Below are 17,594 nucleotides of genomic sequence, written 5' to 3'. Positions count from 1 at the left end.
AGAACTTTTGATACCTCCACGCTTTATCCGCTTTGTATTGAACATACCATGCAAAATATATTTGACTTCAGACGAGCGTATAATTTATTCTTACGAAATAATTAAAAATAAACAGAAAAATATCTGAAGGATTTACTCTGATAATACTATGCAGAATTTAATTGACTTCAGACGAGCCCATAAATTAAATATCTTACGAAATAATTGAAAATAAACAGAAAAATATCTGAAGTATTTACTCTGATATTACAAAACATAGTGGATAAAAGCCCTAATAATTCAAAACCCACCGCAAAATAAGAATTTATGAATATATGAGAAAAGATGGCTCAGATTTGTCTTTATGTGAACTTTTTTTACTATTCTCATTTTCTGAACATTGTTATATTTTTTATATTTATGTTTATATTAACATTGCAATATTAATATTTCTGAACATTAACAAACTAATGCTGGATCGGTATTTAATTCCGGGTAAGTATTGAAACTTCCGGGCAAGTGATAGCTGAATCATTTTTGCAGCCATTTTGTTGTTTCGACTTTCTTAACTAGCTATTTTTGACGGTAATTCAATCATTAATTCATCATTTTATATCATTTGAAAGATATTGTTATCCTGAGCTCAACTTGATAAAAAAGTTCACCTGTGATCAATTTTCGTAAAGTTATGGGAGTATAAAGGTTGAAAGTTTCGGACAATAAACGAGCGATATGTTTCGTGCTAATAGCGCCTAAGCTGAGATTTAATCCGAAACAAAAAACGTTCCAAATATAATTGAGGTATGCTCTTTGGTCTATTTATTTCTTTGTTATTTGCTTTGTACATTTTCAAATGACCACGAAATTGATTATATTGCCATTTTAATTGTTTATTAAAAAAAGTTCTATTATAATCCATTATATTAGATTATAATCCATTATTTTTGTCACTGAAATTGATTATTTTTACCAACATAATCCATTATAATCGATTATTTTTGAACTAAAAATCCATTATAATTCTTTATAATTGATTATAATCCATTTTAGTTTTAGAACTAATTTCGATTATTTTTGCAAAGTTTTGCAAGTTTTGCGAGAAATTTGCAAAATGTATACCATGTCAATTTCTAAATACCATGTGTTAACGTCATTCCCTCGCCTCATCAAGCATTTTTTAACTCCCACAACTAAAGGGGTGGGTTATATGGGGGGTAAGCTGAGAAGGAACTGGGAGGGGGGGGGGGGGGGGTAAGCTGGACTGGGCATCGCACTGATACAAACAAATTTGTTGATGCTTTCTTGCTTAGTTAAGCATCTGAAATTACTTCACCGCCTCGGGCAACTAGCACGGATCATGCGTGGTATCGCTGCAACACAACTACTTGAATTATTGCACGAAATTCCAAAAAAACTAAATTTTTCGATAGTTTTTAGAAGAATCTTAAAATTTTCGAAGAATTAAACGCTTAATTTCATTTTTAAAAGTTTGCTGAAAGCAAGTTCTTCTCATGTTTGTACACCATTGGCGATTTTAAAGAAAAAATTTTATAACCTCTGCACTTATTTGAAGTATCCGAACAAAACAATTGAAATTTGAAATATAAAACTCATTTTTCTTTGGGTCGATTTTAGGCGAAAAATGACGAAGACAAACAATGCTGAAAAGTTTCACCAGTTATCAAATTTATTATGTCAATTTTTTTTTCAAAAAGTTCGGACCCAAACGCTCCGCAACCGGCCCGACTTGACTTATGCAAAATCAACTGAGATAAGTTAAATCAATGTGATTGTTTTTTTCAAGCGAACAAATTTTGAGAAACAAATGTTTGTTTTCTTACTACCGTATGCAGCCGTATAAGCAAGTTATAATATATGATTCACAAAATTTCTATTTTATCATTTTAAAAACTAGTCGTTTTATTCTCCAACAAATGGTTTCATATTACTTCTAGGTCAATTATATGCAGTTTTGATTTCGTCATTTCTTCTAAAATTGTCCCATTTTGAGAAAAACGATTCAAATTATGAAGTTTTTTGTTTGTGCGGATAACTTAAAAATATACTGCATCTGACTTCCAAAAACTATGACGCATTTTCTTCGACACATTGATTCTGCTGAAAATTTTTCCGCAATTAGTTTTGAAATCAATTTTAGCAAGGATAGCCGCCGGTTACTGTGCAAAAAACACAAAAAAGTTTAAAAGAAATTTCATTCTTTTGCAGAACTTTTATTTAAAATCGATTCGATGTACAGTTCTAAAAATCGATTCGATGTAAGTTAGAAAACGGATAAGACATAATGTTCAATTTAGAGTGCAACTATATGATCCAACAACAATAAAGCAACTGCTATTTTTGTTTCAGGTAACTCCAGACAAACTAGAGGTCAAAAATGTCAAATGGCAGGTTTTCAGACAGCAAACTTCAAACAGAGACTTTAAATTAATTTCAATAACATATGTCTTGGAAATGACTATAAAAGTTTTTAAAACAAAAGTTAAAAAATTTCTAAATAACTCAAGTAAATCATGCATCCGTATACAAACATCCTGTAAGTAGGTAAGGCTGAATGTCCAGAGGTAATGATAAATGTACCCTTAAGAAATCATTCATTTTAAATAAGTTTTGTTTCAATTGAGTTTTTCGGCGTTTTAACGCCGGCCCTCACGGTGAGTTGATTTGTGTTTTGACATTGGTTTGAGTTTTTTCCGCGATATTCCAAACCATCACTCCGCTCATTTTGCCAACACCCCTCTTTTAGCGCGATGATTGGTTGTTCTTCGAATTGCACTAGGGTGTTGGATGTTTCTGCGGATTCGATCGCCTTGCTCGCTTTCGTCGCCTTGTTCATTTCGGTTGCTCTGGGATTGCTAGCTGTTTTCTCCAGTTTGATCATGTTTTCATCACTGCTATTCTCTACGCTGCTTGACTCTCCTATTCGTCGTCTCTATGTTTTTTTGGTCTCCTCAGTAATGCCCCACTTTTTGAGGGATTTCTGTTTTGGTTTTTTCCCTCTTATTGGGAGTCTTTTACGATGCACATTTATAATTTATTCTATCCATGTATTTTATCGGGACTGCTGTCGAAGGGCTTATTGTGTTCGGATCTTGGTAATTTGTTTACACCTCCTTTTTGGCACGATGATTGGTTGTTCTTCGAATTGCATTAAAGTTTCGGATGTTTCCGCGGATTCGATCGCCTTGTTGGCTTTCGCCGCCTTATTCGTTTCGGTTGCTCTGGGACTGCTAGCTGTTTTCTTCAGTTTGATCACGTTTTCGTCACTGCTATTCTCTACGCTGCTTAAATCTCCTATTCGTCGTCTCTATGGTTTTTTTGGTGTCCTCAGTAATAGCCCTTTTTTTGAGAGATTTCGGTTTTGGTTTTTTCGCTCCTATTGGTCTTTTACGATGCGCGGTTTCCTAGTGTTTTTGTATTCTTTACTTTAACATACGTGTGCGGATTACTAAGGAGAGAAAATGTTTACTGTCATTAACGTGTATTTTTTGTGGCCGTAACATAGTTTACCAATACGCAGAAGTCCAGTTCAGTTGAACTATTTCATTTGGTTCTTCTGTTGTTTACACTTCGCCTAAGTTTTCCTTGGAAAGTCTGGCTAAAGATTTTATTCTAATTCGCGATAGCCAATTGATTGCGATGCATCAACGACGGGGAGAGTGCGTTTAGAATAGGGGATTTGATGGGTTCATAATGACTTGACAAAACAGCTTGAGAACAAAGTCTGATCATGGGATGCTCGTTTTTGCATAAATTCTTCTCTATACCTCTATCTCGGTCGTGATTGACTGAATTTCAACCACATGACGTCACGCCCTCTGGTGGCACTATTGAATTCATTTCGGTATTTGCACGTTTTTGTTGAACGTTTTTGAATTGGTTGCCATTGGTTTGCATGATAGTTTGCCCTTCATTTTTTTTCGAAAATTGTTTTTGGTTCTAGAATTTATTAGAATTTTTTTTAAAATTATCAGGTCACGCTTTGTGATCCAATATTACAATTGAAAACCATTTTTGCATAGATGCAGTTGCAAAAACGTTTTGTTACACATGCGACGACCAGCAACTCCATATCATTATAGTTTTTCTCTGTCGTCTTCAAATCTGATAAGGCAAAAATGTTTGGTTGCCACCCGTCCCTTTTGAGTTGTTTTAAAATTGCACCAAGTCCATCGTCGCTAACGTCACACGCTATTCCTGTTATGCGGAGTATATCAAAATGCTTTGGCTCGACAATAATTTTGACTAATCTGTTTAACTGTTCGAAAGGGGTATTGCATGTCTCATGCCTGAGTCTAGTCTAAGTAGTTATTTAGACTCCATAAGGATCCTAAGAATATATATTCAAGTAGGTTCGGCAAAATTTTATGGAGACTACGCAATAATGCAATTCGTTCGTGATTTCAGTTGTTCTCTTGATGATGGCGGTTTGAACTCTTTGTTTGCTTTTTTTCTTGGAAGAGGCGTAAATTTTTTGATTTGCTTATTGGATAATCGGCTTTTGCGACTTCGTCTTTTCGTAACTCAAATTCGACGCTCGAGATATCCAGTTTCTCTAACAATTTTTCCATCAGAGCTACCTGTTCAAGCTTCGCGCCATGGGATTTTACTAGTGTGTGATCTTTAAATGCTTGCACTTGGGGAACTTTTTTCGCAAGGTATTAATAGTTTTTGAAACTCCGCCGGAATAGTACTGAAAACATAAAAACGTTTTTAAATCAAAATTTTCTAGTCGGCTTTCTCCCCACTAAAAAAAAGTTGCAAAATTGGTGGCTTTCTGTTCTAACGCCACCTGCCCGTGGGCAGATGATATGAATTTCAGGGTACTGAACTGTACTTTGTCGGCCTTTCATTCCGCAAATAATTGACTAATCCCATCTAAAAGTACATTGCTATTTGATGTTTGTCACTCATTTTTGAGTTCCCTGCTTAATCAATTCTCTTAACGCCAATGCCAAAGTTTTATTTTCAGATTTCGTTACTGAAACATTCTTTTTTTTATAATTTAACCGTTCTTCATTAATCGGTTTATCTACCTGGCTACTTTATTTTGAAACAAAAAGGCACCTTACGGAACTTCTTCTGTACAGGTTTCCATTGATCAAAAGTTCAGCCTGAGTTTTTGCGTTTCGGATTTTCTTTTTCCGTCAAAATAATTTCAGAAATAATTTATCAAAACATTTTTGCCATTTTTCAAGCCCTTGAGCGATTTCGCCGTCTTCTTTTTCTGCAACTCTGGTCATTTTCACCTTCTGCACCAACTCGACGCCTAGAGCTTTCATCAAATCACACCCCAGGATTGATTGAATTGATTGGTTGTTCACAGCTATCACTAAAACTTTGGCCTTTGTCGCCCACTCTTTCAAGTCAATCTTCACATCACTCCTGCCCAGAATTTGGATTCTGTTGTTATTATAGTAACAAGACTCTACATTTGGTTGCAGATGAAAATTTACTTTACTCAATGTCCATTTCAGATCATGCATGCTTGGTACAGTGACCTGAGACCCGCTGCTCACCCATAGCCAGGTTTTGTTTCCGGATACATCAGCTTGGAACCTTGCTCCAGGTATTTTCATTTCTACTGCGTGCTTACTTTTATTTGACATAACCATGTATTCTTCCATGTATTAATTTTGTTTGACATAACCATGTGATAGTCAAATATTGGTTGTCCCGCGTCCCTTTTGAGTTGTTTTAAAATCGCACCAAGTCCATCGTGACTAATGTCACACACTATTCGTTTTATGCGGAGTATATGGAAATGCTTTACCTCGACAATAAGGTTGACTAATCTCTTTAACTGTTCGAAAAGGGTATTCCATACCTCATGCATGTATCCAGTCTAAGTCGTTATTTAGGATCAATAAGGATCCTAAGAATTTATATTCAACTAGGTTCGGCAAAATTTTATGGAGACTACGCAATAATGCAATTGGTTCGTGATTTCAGTTGTTCTCTTGATGATGGCAGTTTGAACTATTTGTTTGCTTTTTTTCTTGCAAGAGGCGTAAATTTTGCTTTGCATATTTTGATAATCTGCTTTTGCGACTTCTTCTTTTCGTAATTCAAACGCGACGCTCGCGATATCCAGTTTCTATAACAATTTTTCCATCAGAGCGACGTGTTGAAGCTTATCGTCTTAAGACTTTACTAATTTGTGATCTTTAAACCCTTGCACTTGCCGAAACTTTTTCGCAACGTATGAATAGTTTTTGAAACTCCGCCGGAATAGTACTGAAAACATAAAAACAGTTTTAAATCAGCATGCTCCAGTTGGCTCCCTCCCCACTAACAAAAAGTTGCAAAATTGCTGGCTTTCTGTTCTAACGCCACCTACCCGTGGGCAGATGATATGAAATTCAGGGTACTGAACTGTACTATGTCGGCCTTTCATTCCGCAAATATTTGACTAATCCCATCTAATAGTACATCGATATTTGATGTTTGTCACCCATTTTTGAGTTCCCTGCTTAATCAATTCTCTTATCGCCAATGGCAAAGTTTTATTTTCAGATTTCGTTACTGAAACATTCTTTTTTTTATATTTTAACCGTTCTTCATTAATCGGTTTATCTACCTGCCTACTTTATTTTGAAACTAAAAGGCACCTTACGCAATTTCTTCTTTATAGGTTTCCTTTGATCAAAAATTCAGCCTTAGTTTTTGCTTTTCGGATTTTTCTTAAACTTTCAAAAATTTCAGAAATAACTTATCATAACATTTTTGCAACTTTTCAAGCCCTTTAGCGTTTTCGCCGTCTTCTTCTTCCGCAACTTTGGTCATTTTCACCTTCTGCGCCAACTCGACGCCTAGAATTTTCATCAAATCACACCCCAGGATTGATTGGATTGATTGGTCGTTCACAGCTATCACTAAAACTTTGGCCTTTGTCGCCCACTCTTTCAAGTCAATCTTCACATCACTCCTGCCCAGAATTTGGATTCTGTTGTTATTATAGTAACAAGACTCTACATTTGGTTGCAGATGAAAATTTATTTTACTCAATGTCCATTTCAGATCATGCATGCTTGGTACAGTGACCTGAGACCCGCTGCTCACCCATAGCCAGGTTTTGTTATGATCTAATGATCCCTATGTAAATATTTATACCTAATGATCCCTATGTAAAATATTTATACCTAATGATCCCTATGTAAAATATTTATACCTAATGATCCCTATGTAAAATATTTATACCTAATGATCCCTATGTAAAATATTTATACCTAATGATCCCTATGTAAAATATTTATACCTAATGATCCCTATGTAAAATATTTATACCTAATGATCCCTATGTATAATTTTTATACCTAATGATCCCTATGTATAATTTTTATACTTAATGATCCTTATGTGTAAGTTGTGTTGGTTAAAACAAAATCGTACTGGCGATATATTATTTCTTTCCGCCACCTATAGCTCGGCAAGCTATGTTGTATTCCAATTGAACTAAAACTTTTCATTGTGTTTTGCTGTTGAAGGTCTTTGCGAATTGGTTCTTTCAATGTTTCTACAAACGCTTTGGTCTTGGTGAAAAGAGATATGAACTGAAATGGTTGAATTATACACACAATCTTCTGAAGTAAGTGTCGGTTAAACGCACCAAAAGCAGTTTGGGGTCAATTCCAATATGAAAACTCTCAAAACCACTCTAGATAAAATAGTAACACAAAACCAAAAGTGGATTTAAAGTAGCCCGCCATTACCTAACAGTGAACAAACGTGGAAAGTAAGTATAATACAGTACACTAATTTACATCATTAAATTTTGTATTCAACTTGAATCAAACACACAACATTAGAGTTTTTTGTTTGTTTTACGTCTTTTTGACTGCGGTGCTGAATCTTCAACTGCTTCGCGGTCGAGGTACCCTTCATCATCCGACGACGAAGAAGAAGTAACTGCATTTGGATCAACCAAATCATCGCTTTCGATATCACTCTCAACAATTTCTGTGACACGAACTCTACCTGGATCTGGAGCTTCATAGCTGGTGATACTATTTAACAGGTCTCTCAACGAACGGCTCGGTTGAGTATCTAACACAAGAAAGCTATCTTCTGACCCATAATTCGTATCCTGCGTAAAGATTTCTTCTTGGTTCGAGCTCTCGTGATCCCAGTCGACTATCTCATCTTCTTCCTCGAAAAATTTCAGCCAATCGTCTAAATCTTGATCTTTGTGGTGACTGGTGCTATTAGTTTCACTCACGTTCCTTTCACCATCATCATCATCATCATCCTGATTGCTATCGGGAAAGATAGAAGCATTTACTGTTCTATAGTGACCGTATGGCAATGTAGAGATACCATCGCTGAGGATGTATCGCTTATCATCATAGGCTGATAATGCGATTTTGTTTGCTCGAACAGTGTTCAGAATATGCCTCTCGGAGATGATGCGAGTATTTTCGGCTCGTACAAGGTTTCCAGACGCGAGAGTTTCGATGTATTTTTCATGAGTTAGCAACCGTTGAGTCACCTTAGTGATTCCTTTTGCTGAGTGCTTCCGTGTATCTATTAAAAAAATGATGCTCACTAATCATTATATATCTAAATGTTTTGTAAACTAATACTTGAAATTGAAAAAAAAAGTATGAACGCATCCTTTTCAGAAGATCCACACCCCCCCCCCCCCCCATTTAAAAAAAAGGTGATAACCATTTAACCTATACCTCCCCCCCCTTACCCCCACCCACAGACGCACCAAAAAACCTAAGTCATCTCAAAAAATTTTACTCAGAAAAAAATTTTTTCACAAAAAATTTTTTTCATAAAATTTTTTTTTCCAAAATTTTTATTTTCAAAATTTTTTTCAAAAATTTTTTTCAGAAAATTTTTTTTTTTCAATTTTTTTTCCAAATTTTTTTTTGATGACAAATTTTTTTTTCATAAAATTTTTCTTTTCCAAATTTTTTTTTTGATGACAAAATTTTTTTTTTTACAAAACTTTTTTTATAACATTTTTTTTTTACCAAATTTTTTTTCCAACGAAATTTTTTTGACAAAATTTTTTTTTAAATTTTTTCAACGAAAATTTTTGACATTTTTTTTTTCAAAATTTTTCAAAAAATTTTTTCGAAATTTTTTAATTTTTGAAAATAAAAAGCGCTGTTTGAACAATTTTGAGCCGGTATTATTGAAGGAAATGTACTTACTTTGCGATAGTATTGAATAAAGCTTTGGCTTCAATGCAACGAATTCTGTAATTATATCACCCGGGAATTCGTCTTTAAACTTTAAAACTGTAAGTTTGTTTTCTACATTGTAGAGGAAGTGGTCCGATGGATAATTGGAGAAGTCAAAGTTGTCCAAAATTTCACGTTTCTCGTACAGTTTCTCATAAAAATTCGAGTTTTTTTCCGTTTTTATTTCGTACATTAGGCTGTCAGTGTCTGAGTACAAGAGGTGACAGTTGAAGTTGGGCTTCATAACCTCGTAGTGAAATTTGTACATCTCAAACTTTGCTAGCTCTAGTATACACGCTCCTACAATTGTGGGTACATCCCATCTGATTTTCGTTGGTGCTAATGTCAATGCAACCGTGTCTTCGCCAAAAATTTTGTAGGTTTCAAATTCAAACTTACTTATATTTCGCATTGTTTCTTCAGCATCTCGTAAAATCTTGATTTTCATTCTCTTTCTTTTTGACTCACACATTTTTCCATAAATTGAATTGATCAATAGTTTGTACAGGGCTTCTTCATACTTGTTTTTTGCCGCTTTCCGTTTGTTTGTATTTAGAGTTATGTACGGTTCGAGCCACAATTCTTGTTTGAACTTTACGATGCGGTACAGTTTTGTAACGATAAGGCCAAGCTTCACGTAGAGTTTCAGGAGTTTATAATGAATTATATAATGAGTTTTATCATGTAGAGTTTGTAAAAGTTTTTTCACTTTACCTATTGTGGGTCCACAGTTTTCATTGTTTTTCATTTGTTCTGAGATATTTGTTTGGTATCTGCTCAACCAATCTTTTTGAACAACTTCCTTAGTGGGTGCCAGTGGATAGTCACGGTGACTTTCATGCAACAATTGAGGGTATTTTAAATCAATTTCAACAATATAACCGTAGTCTGAAACGTCAGGGGTTGCTAAAATTTCTTCTATTGACATGGAATTCTCATCTTCGTTTTCTTGATTATTTCTTTCATTTCTAACTCCGATTGTCTCGAAATGACGTGCAGGCAGTTTGTGAGTTTGCATTACTCCACCGTATAAGTTGTTGGCATCAACCATGAAGCCATAGGTAGTATCTTCGCTCGAATTAAATGTTTCATTCATTTGCCTGTTGTTTGCAGTGAACTGTCGTTTTTCAAAGATTGATGCAGTACCACCTCGCATCATTTTTTCAACCATGTCTAAATGATCTCGATCCGTTAGCAATTCAACATCAGCTTTACATACCCGCTTGAAAGCGTCACCAGCTAAATTGGAAGCGGTGAAATGATGAGCACAATCAAGGCTGTATGTTTCATAGCTGATAGAGCGGAATTCCTCAAAGACACAGGCTAGGAGCAATGTGTCACATGACAAATATAAGTCATGATAGTCGCGCAGATTCTGACAATTGAATTGATTGAAAACTTCTTTTGCTTCAACCAAGTTATCAGCACTAATAGCAATTTTAGCTCCGTCTAAACTATTCACCCACTTTTCGAGAGGCGGTAACTCTTTTTCGTCAAACTTTTTACGGTCGGTCATGTAATTATAAGGATAGAATCCTTTTCTACGTATGAGAGTTCTACAAGTTTGGCTTACGTTTTGAAAGTGGTTTTCCAGAATTGTAAATTTGTTGTCAGGCAAGTTGTCAACTAACTTTTGTAGTGATGAGTTTAGAAACTTGAAAGAATCTATAAAACGAAGATACTCATAAATGTTTTGTGTTGTTTGATCTTTTCGTGTAATGGTTTTAACCACTACTCCGATAATTAGTGAAATATATTTCTCATCGGTGGATGGAATGACTTGTATTGTACTACGCGAGTCACATTCGTTCAACGCTAGACATATATGATGCATGTCATAATTCTGTAAATTGTGTCCCACGACTGGAATGTAATTTATGTTTCTTCGCGCTAAATTACATTTGTCGTGGGTCCATCCTAGAAATTTTCCCGAAGAGTGACAGTGATCCAGGCACTTTTCTTCGCTTTCACTGAAGTTTTCTTGACAAATCCAACAGGTTAAAGTTTCTTCTTTACGCAGTTGGCTGCGATCTCCCAAATAATGTGGCACTTTCCGTTTATAGATGTAAACGTCTCGGGCTAATAGATGTAACTCTTTGATAAAGTTTTCTAAACAATTTTCAGAGCTGTCAAGACTAAAGAAAAATGGTTCTGAGGACTCATGGTCAATAGCAACCATTGAATACCCAGAGGGTTCATGTTTTTCTAGAACGCGAGATGAGGAAATTTGTGGGTTGTTCATACATGTTGTAACGGGATTCAGGAACGATTCGAAATCAAAATAAACAACAATAGGTGCATATCAGAGAGCTTGAAAATTTTTAAATTTATACTTGTGGCAGCCATTTTCAGCTGTTGGCATTATCACTACAGCTGGTTCATGATCTTTACATAATCGCTCATGCGTTTTATGATCAATTTCATTGTAATGAATTTGAAAACAGTTACGACACAACTGCAGGAAACCTCGGAATTTTTGCTTTCGAACTTCACAAACAAATCGGAGCAGGTCTTTTATCAAAACAAAGTGGTGCATTCCGGGTTCATATAACAAAAGCAAATCCATGATAAAATTATCTGAGCTTTCAAACTTTGAGACAATCATTGGAATGAGATCTCCTTTTTGATATTGAAACACGTTTACTTGAACGTTATTAAGTCGCTCGAATTGAGGAATCATGTTCAAGCTCATAGGCATAAAGAAATCATCAGAAGCCTGATGCGTTCCGGGCTTTGTATAGGTGTGTGGATCTGTCTCTTCAAGTTTAGGATCAACTAACCTACCGACAATTAGATCAGGCTTATATCTAAGATGATAGGCGGCAGTGTAGCATAACAAAAAGCAATTGTGGTCGTTGTGATTACGAATATTAATCAATTGTTGCGAATTTGCTATTTTTGCAGGTAGAGGTATAAACGAAGAGCCTCTGATTGGCAACATTTTTCCGATTTTAATGTAAAGCTCATTTACACGCTGCAGAACCCAGCCGCTACCATGGGCTGAAAAATTCTGGAACACAGCTTCCATTTTTTCGAGCATTTCGAGAAATATTTCATCAGACAAACCGTTTGCGTAAAGGGGAGTCATCATAGAATTAGCGAAAATTTCAACGAGTTCGTCTTCAGGTTGTTGCACGCTTTGGTCCGAAACAACAGTAGCATGCTTGATTAAAGTAAGTTTAACCAAAAATTGTACTTTGCAGGGTCCATTACAGGTTCTATCTAGTATCAAAGTTTGAATCTCATTTTTTTTCAAGGTCATAAATTCGATAAGATCATGTTCAATATTTTGGTTGGGAATAATAAAAGTCATTAACGTATTTTTCATGGCTGATTCATGAACTTCAATTGAAGCTGGAAAATTATCAGTATCGTTTGCTTGTGTGATTGAGCTAGAGGGGTTGCTGAGTGGTGTAAGTTGTTGATTCAAAACAGGTAGCCCATGCTCTGATTGCATGTGACCCTTGAAATCTTTAAATTCACAAAAACCAAGCCGACAATACCGACATAAATTGTTAAATTTTTGATGATCTGATTCAATATGCTGCTGTAATTTTGATAGCAGTAAAGTGCTAAAATTACAATGGTAGCAAGTAAAAACGTATAATTCTTTTTCAACAGCGTAAAAGTTTCGTTCATGACGAGATCTATTAGTTTTTATTGTAAAAACTTTGGGACAATAATTACACTTGAAACCCATTTCGCTCTGGAACTGTTTTAAAGCGAAGCAGGAAAGGGAATGAATCCCAACTAAACACCAAAAGGTTTAAATTACTGCGCTTCGATTCCTTTTTCCCCTTCTCGGTTTGAATTTGAATAGCTTTTCCCGCTTAACTTTGAATTTGAACTCTTTTCCCGCCGAAATTTGAATTACATTTGAATTTCCCGCCATAACTGTCAAACTCAAATTCGATTAGGCGAAACAGATTAATTGTTGTTTGAATTGATATAATTACTACAAACGATAAAAATTAATCGAAGCAAACCAAGTTTGAGCTAAATTTTTATCCAAAATGATTTTAGAGCCAAGAGATAAAAGTTTTAGTTTTATATTTTATCAATTCAAATTATAAGTTGATAAAATTTTCGAAATTGCGAATAAAAGTTGAGCATGTCACAACACATAATAAATCCTAAACATCCCAATTGTCAAGGGGACAGAATACTCTCTAAAAATGTCAAAATTTGAATCAAAAACAGTTGAAATGATGAATAAGTAAAACAAAAACTGAAAAACTGTCAGTTTTTTAACTTTCCAGGTGCATTGTTATCAATGATGTCAATCACGGAGCGGTTGCATGGTCCATGTCATCATGAATTTGTCTCAATTGTCTTTCGATATGAAAAAAAAGTCAGAAAAAATACTTTTCTGTAAAGAAAAATGAGTTTATTGTTTTAGGGGGGTTTAAGGGGATTAGCGTTTTTCTCGAAGACTATTGAAAAAACATCTACTCCCACAATCTCATTAGTCGTGCCCCTCATTGCACTTTCATAACAACACTACTTGCTCATAATAAAAAATTGCGTCTTCTGGTTGAAAATCGCATTTTTTCGGAAAAATGAAAAAACGATGAGTCATCAATTAAAAAATTTGATTTTTATTATTTTTCTCAAATATTTAGCATGATGATGAATACTTGTATTTTTTTATGAAGATCATTTTTGGAGACAACAGTATCAATGATCATATGGTAACTCCAATTTGAAGAAAAAGAAAAAATTATTGCATTTTTTTTCCTTTTTGTAATTAAAAAATCAAATTTTTAACTAAAAAAAATGAAAAATATATATATTTTTAACAAAAAGTTGGTTTTAAACATCTTTTATACTATTTCTTATTATATTCAATTTGTATGATAATTAAATGGATAAACAAATGACAATAAAGGTTTTCATCCAAAATTATTTTTTTACAGTTTTTTTGACGTTAATTATCTTTTTTTTTCAAAAAACGAAATTGATATTTTTTTATCTTGTTTTCAAAAAATTAGCATAAATATGGATGCTTTTCAATTTTTTTCTCAAGATCAATCATGTAAATAAGAACTTCAATGTTAATATGTTAACTCCTATTTGTGGAAAAAATAAACATTTTACGAACTTTTTTTTTGTTTTTAATTGAAAAAAAATAGTCAATTAATTGAAAAAGAAATGATTTTTTTAACTTCAAATTTTAAAGGCTTTTAGACTAAATTTTTAATCAGAACACAATCGTGTAAAAAAATATGAACAAACACAAGATATAATCTCAAACTCAATTTTAAAGTTAATTTATTATACACAATAAAAACAAACAAAGATCAATAAAACTCAACCTCAGTTTCAAAGTTATATAAGGTCCAAATACTCCTGCGCTTTCTCTAGTGTTGTTAGCTTCCGTTTTTTCTTTGATGCAAGGCATAGAGAAGGAGTCAAATTTTCCATATGATTACTCACTGTCGCTTCGGGGGTGCGCGTAGGAGTTGAAGAATCTGGTTCATCAAGCCATGGTGACACTGTAGGAGAAGGATCAGCTTTCGGGGTAACTAATGATGGTGATTCAATCTGTTCCATTCCCATAAACGATCAAAAAATTCAATTTCTTCAAAGTATTCTAACTGGTTTTCACACATCGGAGTAACATCACAATCGTATTTATACAAAATTTTTTTTACTGGTTTTGATAAAGTTGAAATATCAACCTGAAGAGCAAGAGGCTCGTCAGGATCCGTATATTTACCAGAATTTGTAAGGTAACTCAAATACTTTATATTCAGTTCTTCGTCTTTCTTTGAATTTTTTAAGGAAAGTTTACTGAATAAATGTAAAAAAATTTTGGGAATCATAACGTGATGAGTACAAGTCCACTCATCAGAATTGAAACTTTTTTCTTCGTTAATTATTGCTACAAAATTACCGTGAACTGTTTCATAAAAAATGGTTCTTTCGTTATTGGAATATCCGGCAATAATATAACAAGGCATTTTTGAAGAAAAGTTGGAAGAAAAGGACAAACGTAACGCGGAGAGAAATGAATTGTGAAAACGCCTCAAGAGATTAAAATAGGGATTGGTTCTTCTAAAATTAGAAATTTCAAGACCTCCTATGTAGTTTTTGATCAGTTTAATAAGGGAGGGCGTGTAAAATATTTATGTTACCTTACGTGGTATTCTATGTTTATCTAAATTGCATTCAAACAAATAGCTTGTATCAAAAAGAACGTTTAAACATTGTGACCTTTAACACCCATTAAAATTCTTATCAGTTGTACATGCACAAAATACTTATCCATTTGAACTAAATTGCAATCCAATATCTTTGCGATATAAAGTACATGTGTATATAAATTAAAATAGATACAACGCTTTCTTTTGCAGACATATACATTCAATCGAAACCATTCATTTCTTTCTATTCAGTTTTGAATCAAGTTACTTTGAAAATTTACTCGTTACAATGAATAAAACCAAAACAAGCACCACAGCAAATGCAGATAAAGATTTTGGCGATTGCTATTTTGATATTTCGGAAAACAGTAAAAGATTAGTGCGTGCTACATTGAAAACATATGACCAAACTGGAACTTATGTATTCCTGAATGTTTTCAAAAAAGCAACTGAAGGCGCTGAATTTGAATGTGTACAAAGACTTTCCTTAAGCAGCGAAGAATTTTCAAAATTACTAAAGTCGTGAAAGTCAATCCGAGCGCAAACAAGTGAAATTTCTGATACTGTTGAAAACAAAGACAAACCACAGTCTAACTGTAAACGAGCCAGGAAATCTCAACTTTCCTCAAACACAAACGATTTCAAGCATGACTCGAATTAATTTTCCTTTACAAAATGGCAGAAGCTATGTTCGAAGTTGTGTTACCTGATTATTTCTTTGGAATGCTTTTGGAAGCCACTTCAAATCTGAATATTGCCCTTTTTCAGTCGAGAAGGAAAAAAAACTCATTACCATATATTGGTTCAAGTAGATTCAGAGGAACAATTAAACCAATTTTTTCCTTCCCAAAAATGTTTCAGTGTTCCTTGTATTTTCACTTGCTTCAAATACTTGGTTTCTCCTGCTAAAGATGTCAAAGGAAACGGTGAGTTATTTGACAAGCTTAAACTAGCTCTCACTTATTCAGCACAACCTGTTGCAGCCAATCCCGATTTGTTAGATTTCACTGCAATCAAAAAACGTTTACCCAATTTATTGCTTTCTGCAACATCATCTAACAAACAAACTTCACCAAATCAAAACGTTTGCAAGAAATCTCCGGCCGTTGGGGGACAGAAACGAATTGATAAAACTGTTACGCATGCTGCATCGTCGACGTCAAACAAATCCGTAAGAGTTTCGACTTCAGTTTCAAAGAAACATACAGAAAGCAGACATGTTCAAACAGATGAGATGAATACAGAAACTTTGAAAAGATTTGAAAGTTTAATTAATGGACCCCATTCTGCCGCATTTTGTAAAATAATGGATATTTTGACAAGTGGATATGGAAAACTTGATGTAGATACTGATGTGCTATTTGTAAAATTTATTGTTGAAAAGAAAGTTAAGTTTTAATTGATACTTTTCATGATTCCTTTTTTATTATATTGAGTTCAGTAAACATGATTTCAACTTTCGATTTAAAACTCATTCATGAAATTTTTATAGACTTAAAATCACAATATCCAGACAAATCAGTCAGATTTCAGTATTTTTTAGCCACTTGTTTGTATTTGGATGCTGATAATAATTTGGATTTTGTTTTGAAAAACAGACCATTTGGTGGTTTAATTGGAATAGACAATTCGTCGCTCGACAAACACTTGAAACATTTCAAATTTCTTAGAATACATGCTATTTTGCATGACGGAGCAGGATATTTGCAAGAAAAAAATCATATCGGTCCTGGGTACACATATGTTTTGCCTTGTCCAATAAAAAACTGTTAGCTGGGTCACGTGACAGGTTTTGCGTTTTGCTTATTTCTTAAAACATTCAAACCAAAGTTATTTCGTTTGTTGGAATGTTGAGTGAAAGTCATGTTAACCCAAAGAAAGAAAACTAAAAATCTGTTTTTCAACCATCTCATTATTTTAGATATTGAAGGATTTAAATGTGGCAAGAAACCTCTGATCATAAAGGAACTTTCCGTTTGCTCTGCTAATACAATTGATACAATTCATTTTTTGCCACCAGTTCAATTCAACAATTTATCAAAAGAAGAGAAAAAAGCTTATAATTGGGTATCTAAATTTCTACACGGGCTCCGTTGGGACGAAGGTGAATACCCTTACTCATATTTGGATCAAATTTTTGACAGCATTCGTTTGAGGAACCCAAATTCCCATTTTTTTGCTAAAGGTACACAAAAATCTGTTTTATTAGCTGAATACTTGAAATTACCCGTGACCAATTTGGAAGATATTGGATGCC

The sequence above is a fragment of the Symsagittifera roscoffensis genome, chromosome 8 (assembly GCF_963678635.1).
Source record: "Symsagittifera roscoffensis chromosome 8, txSymRosc1.1, whole genome shotgun sequence".
NCBI lineage: Eukaryota > Metazoa > Xenacoelomorpha > Acoela > Convolutidae > Symsagittifera > Symsagittifera roscoffensis.
This window is presented reverse-complemented; position numbering follows the sequence as displayed.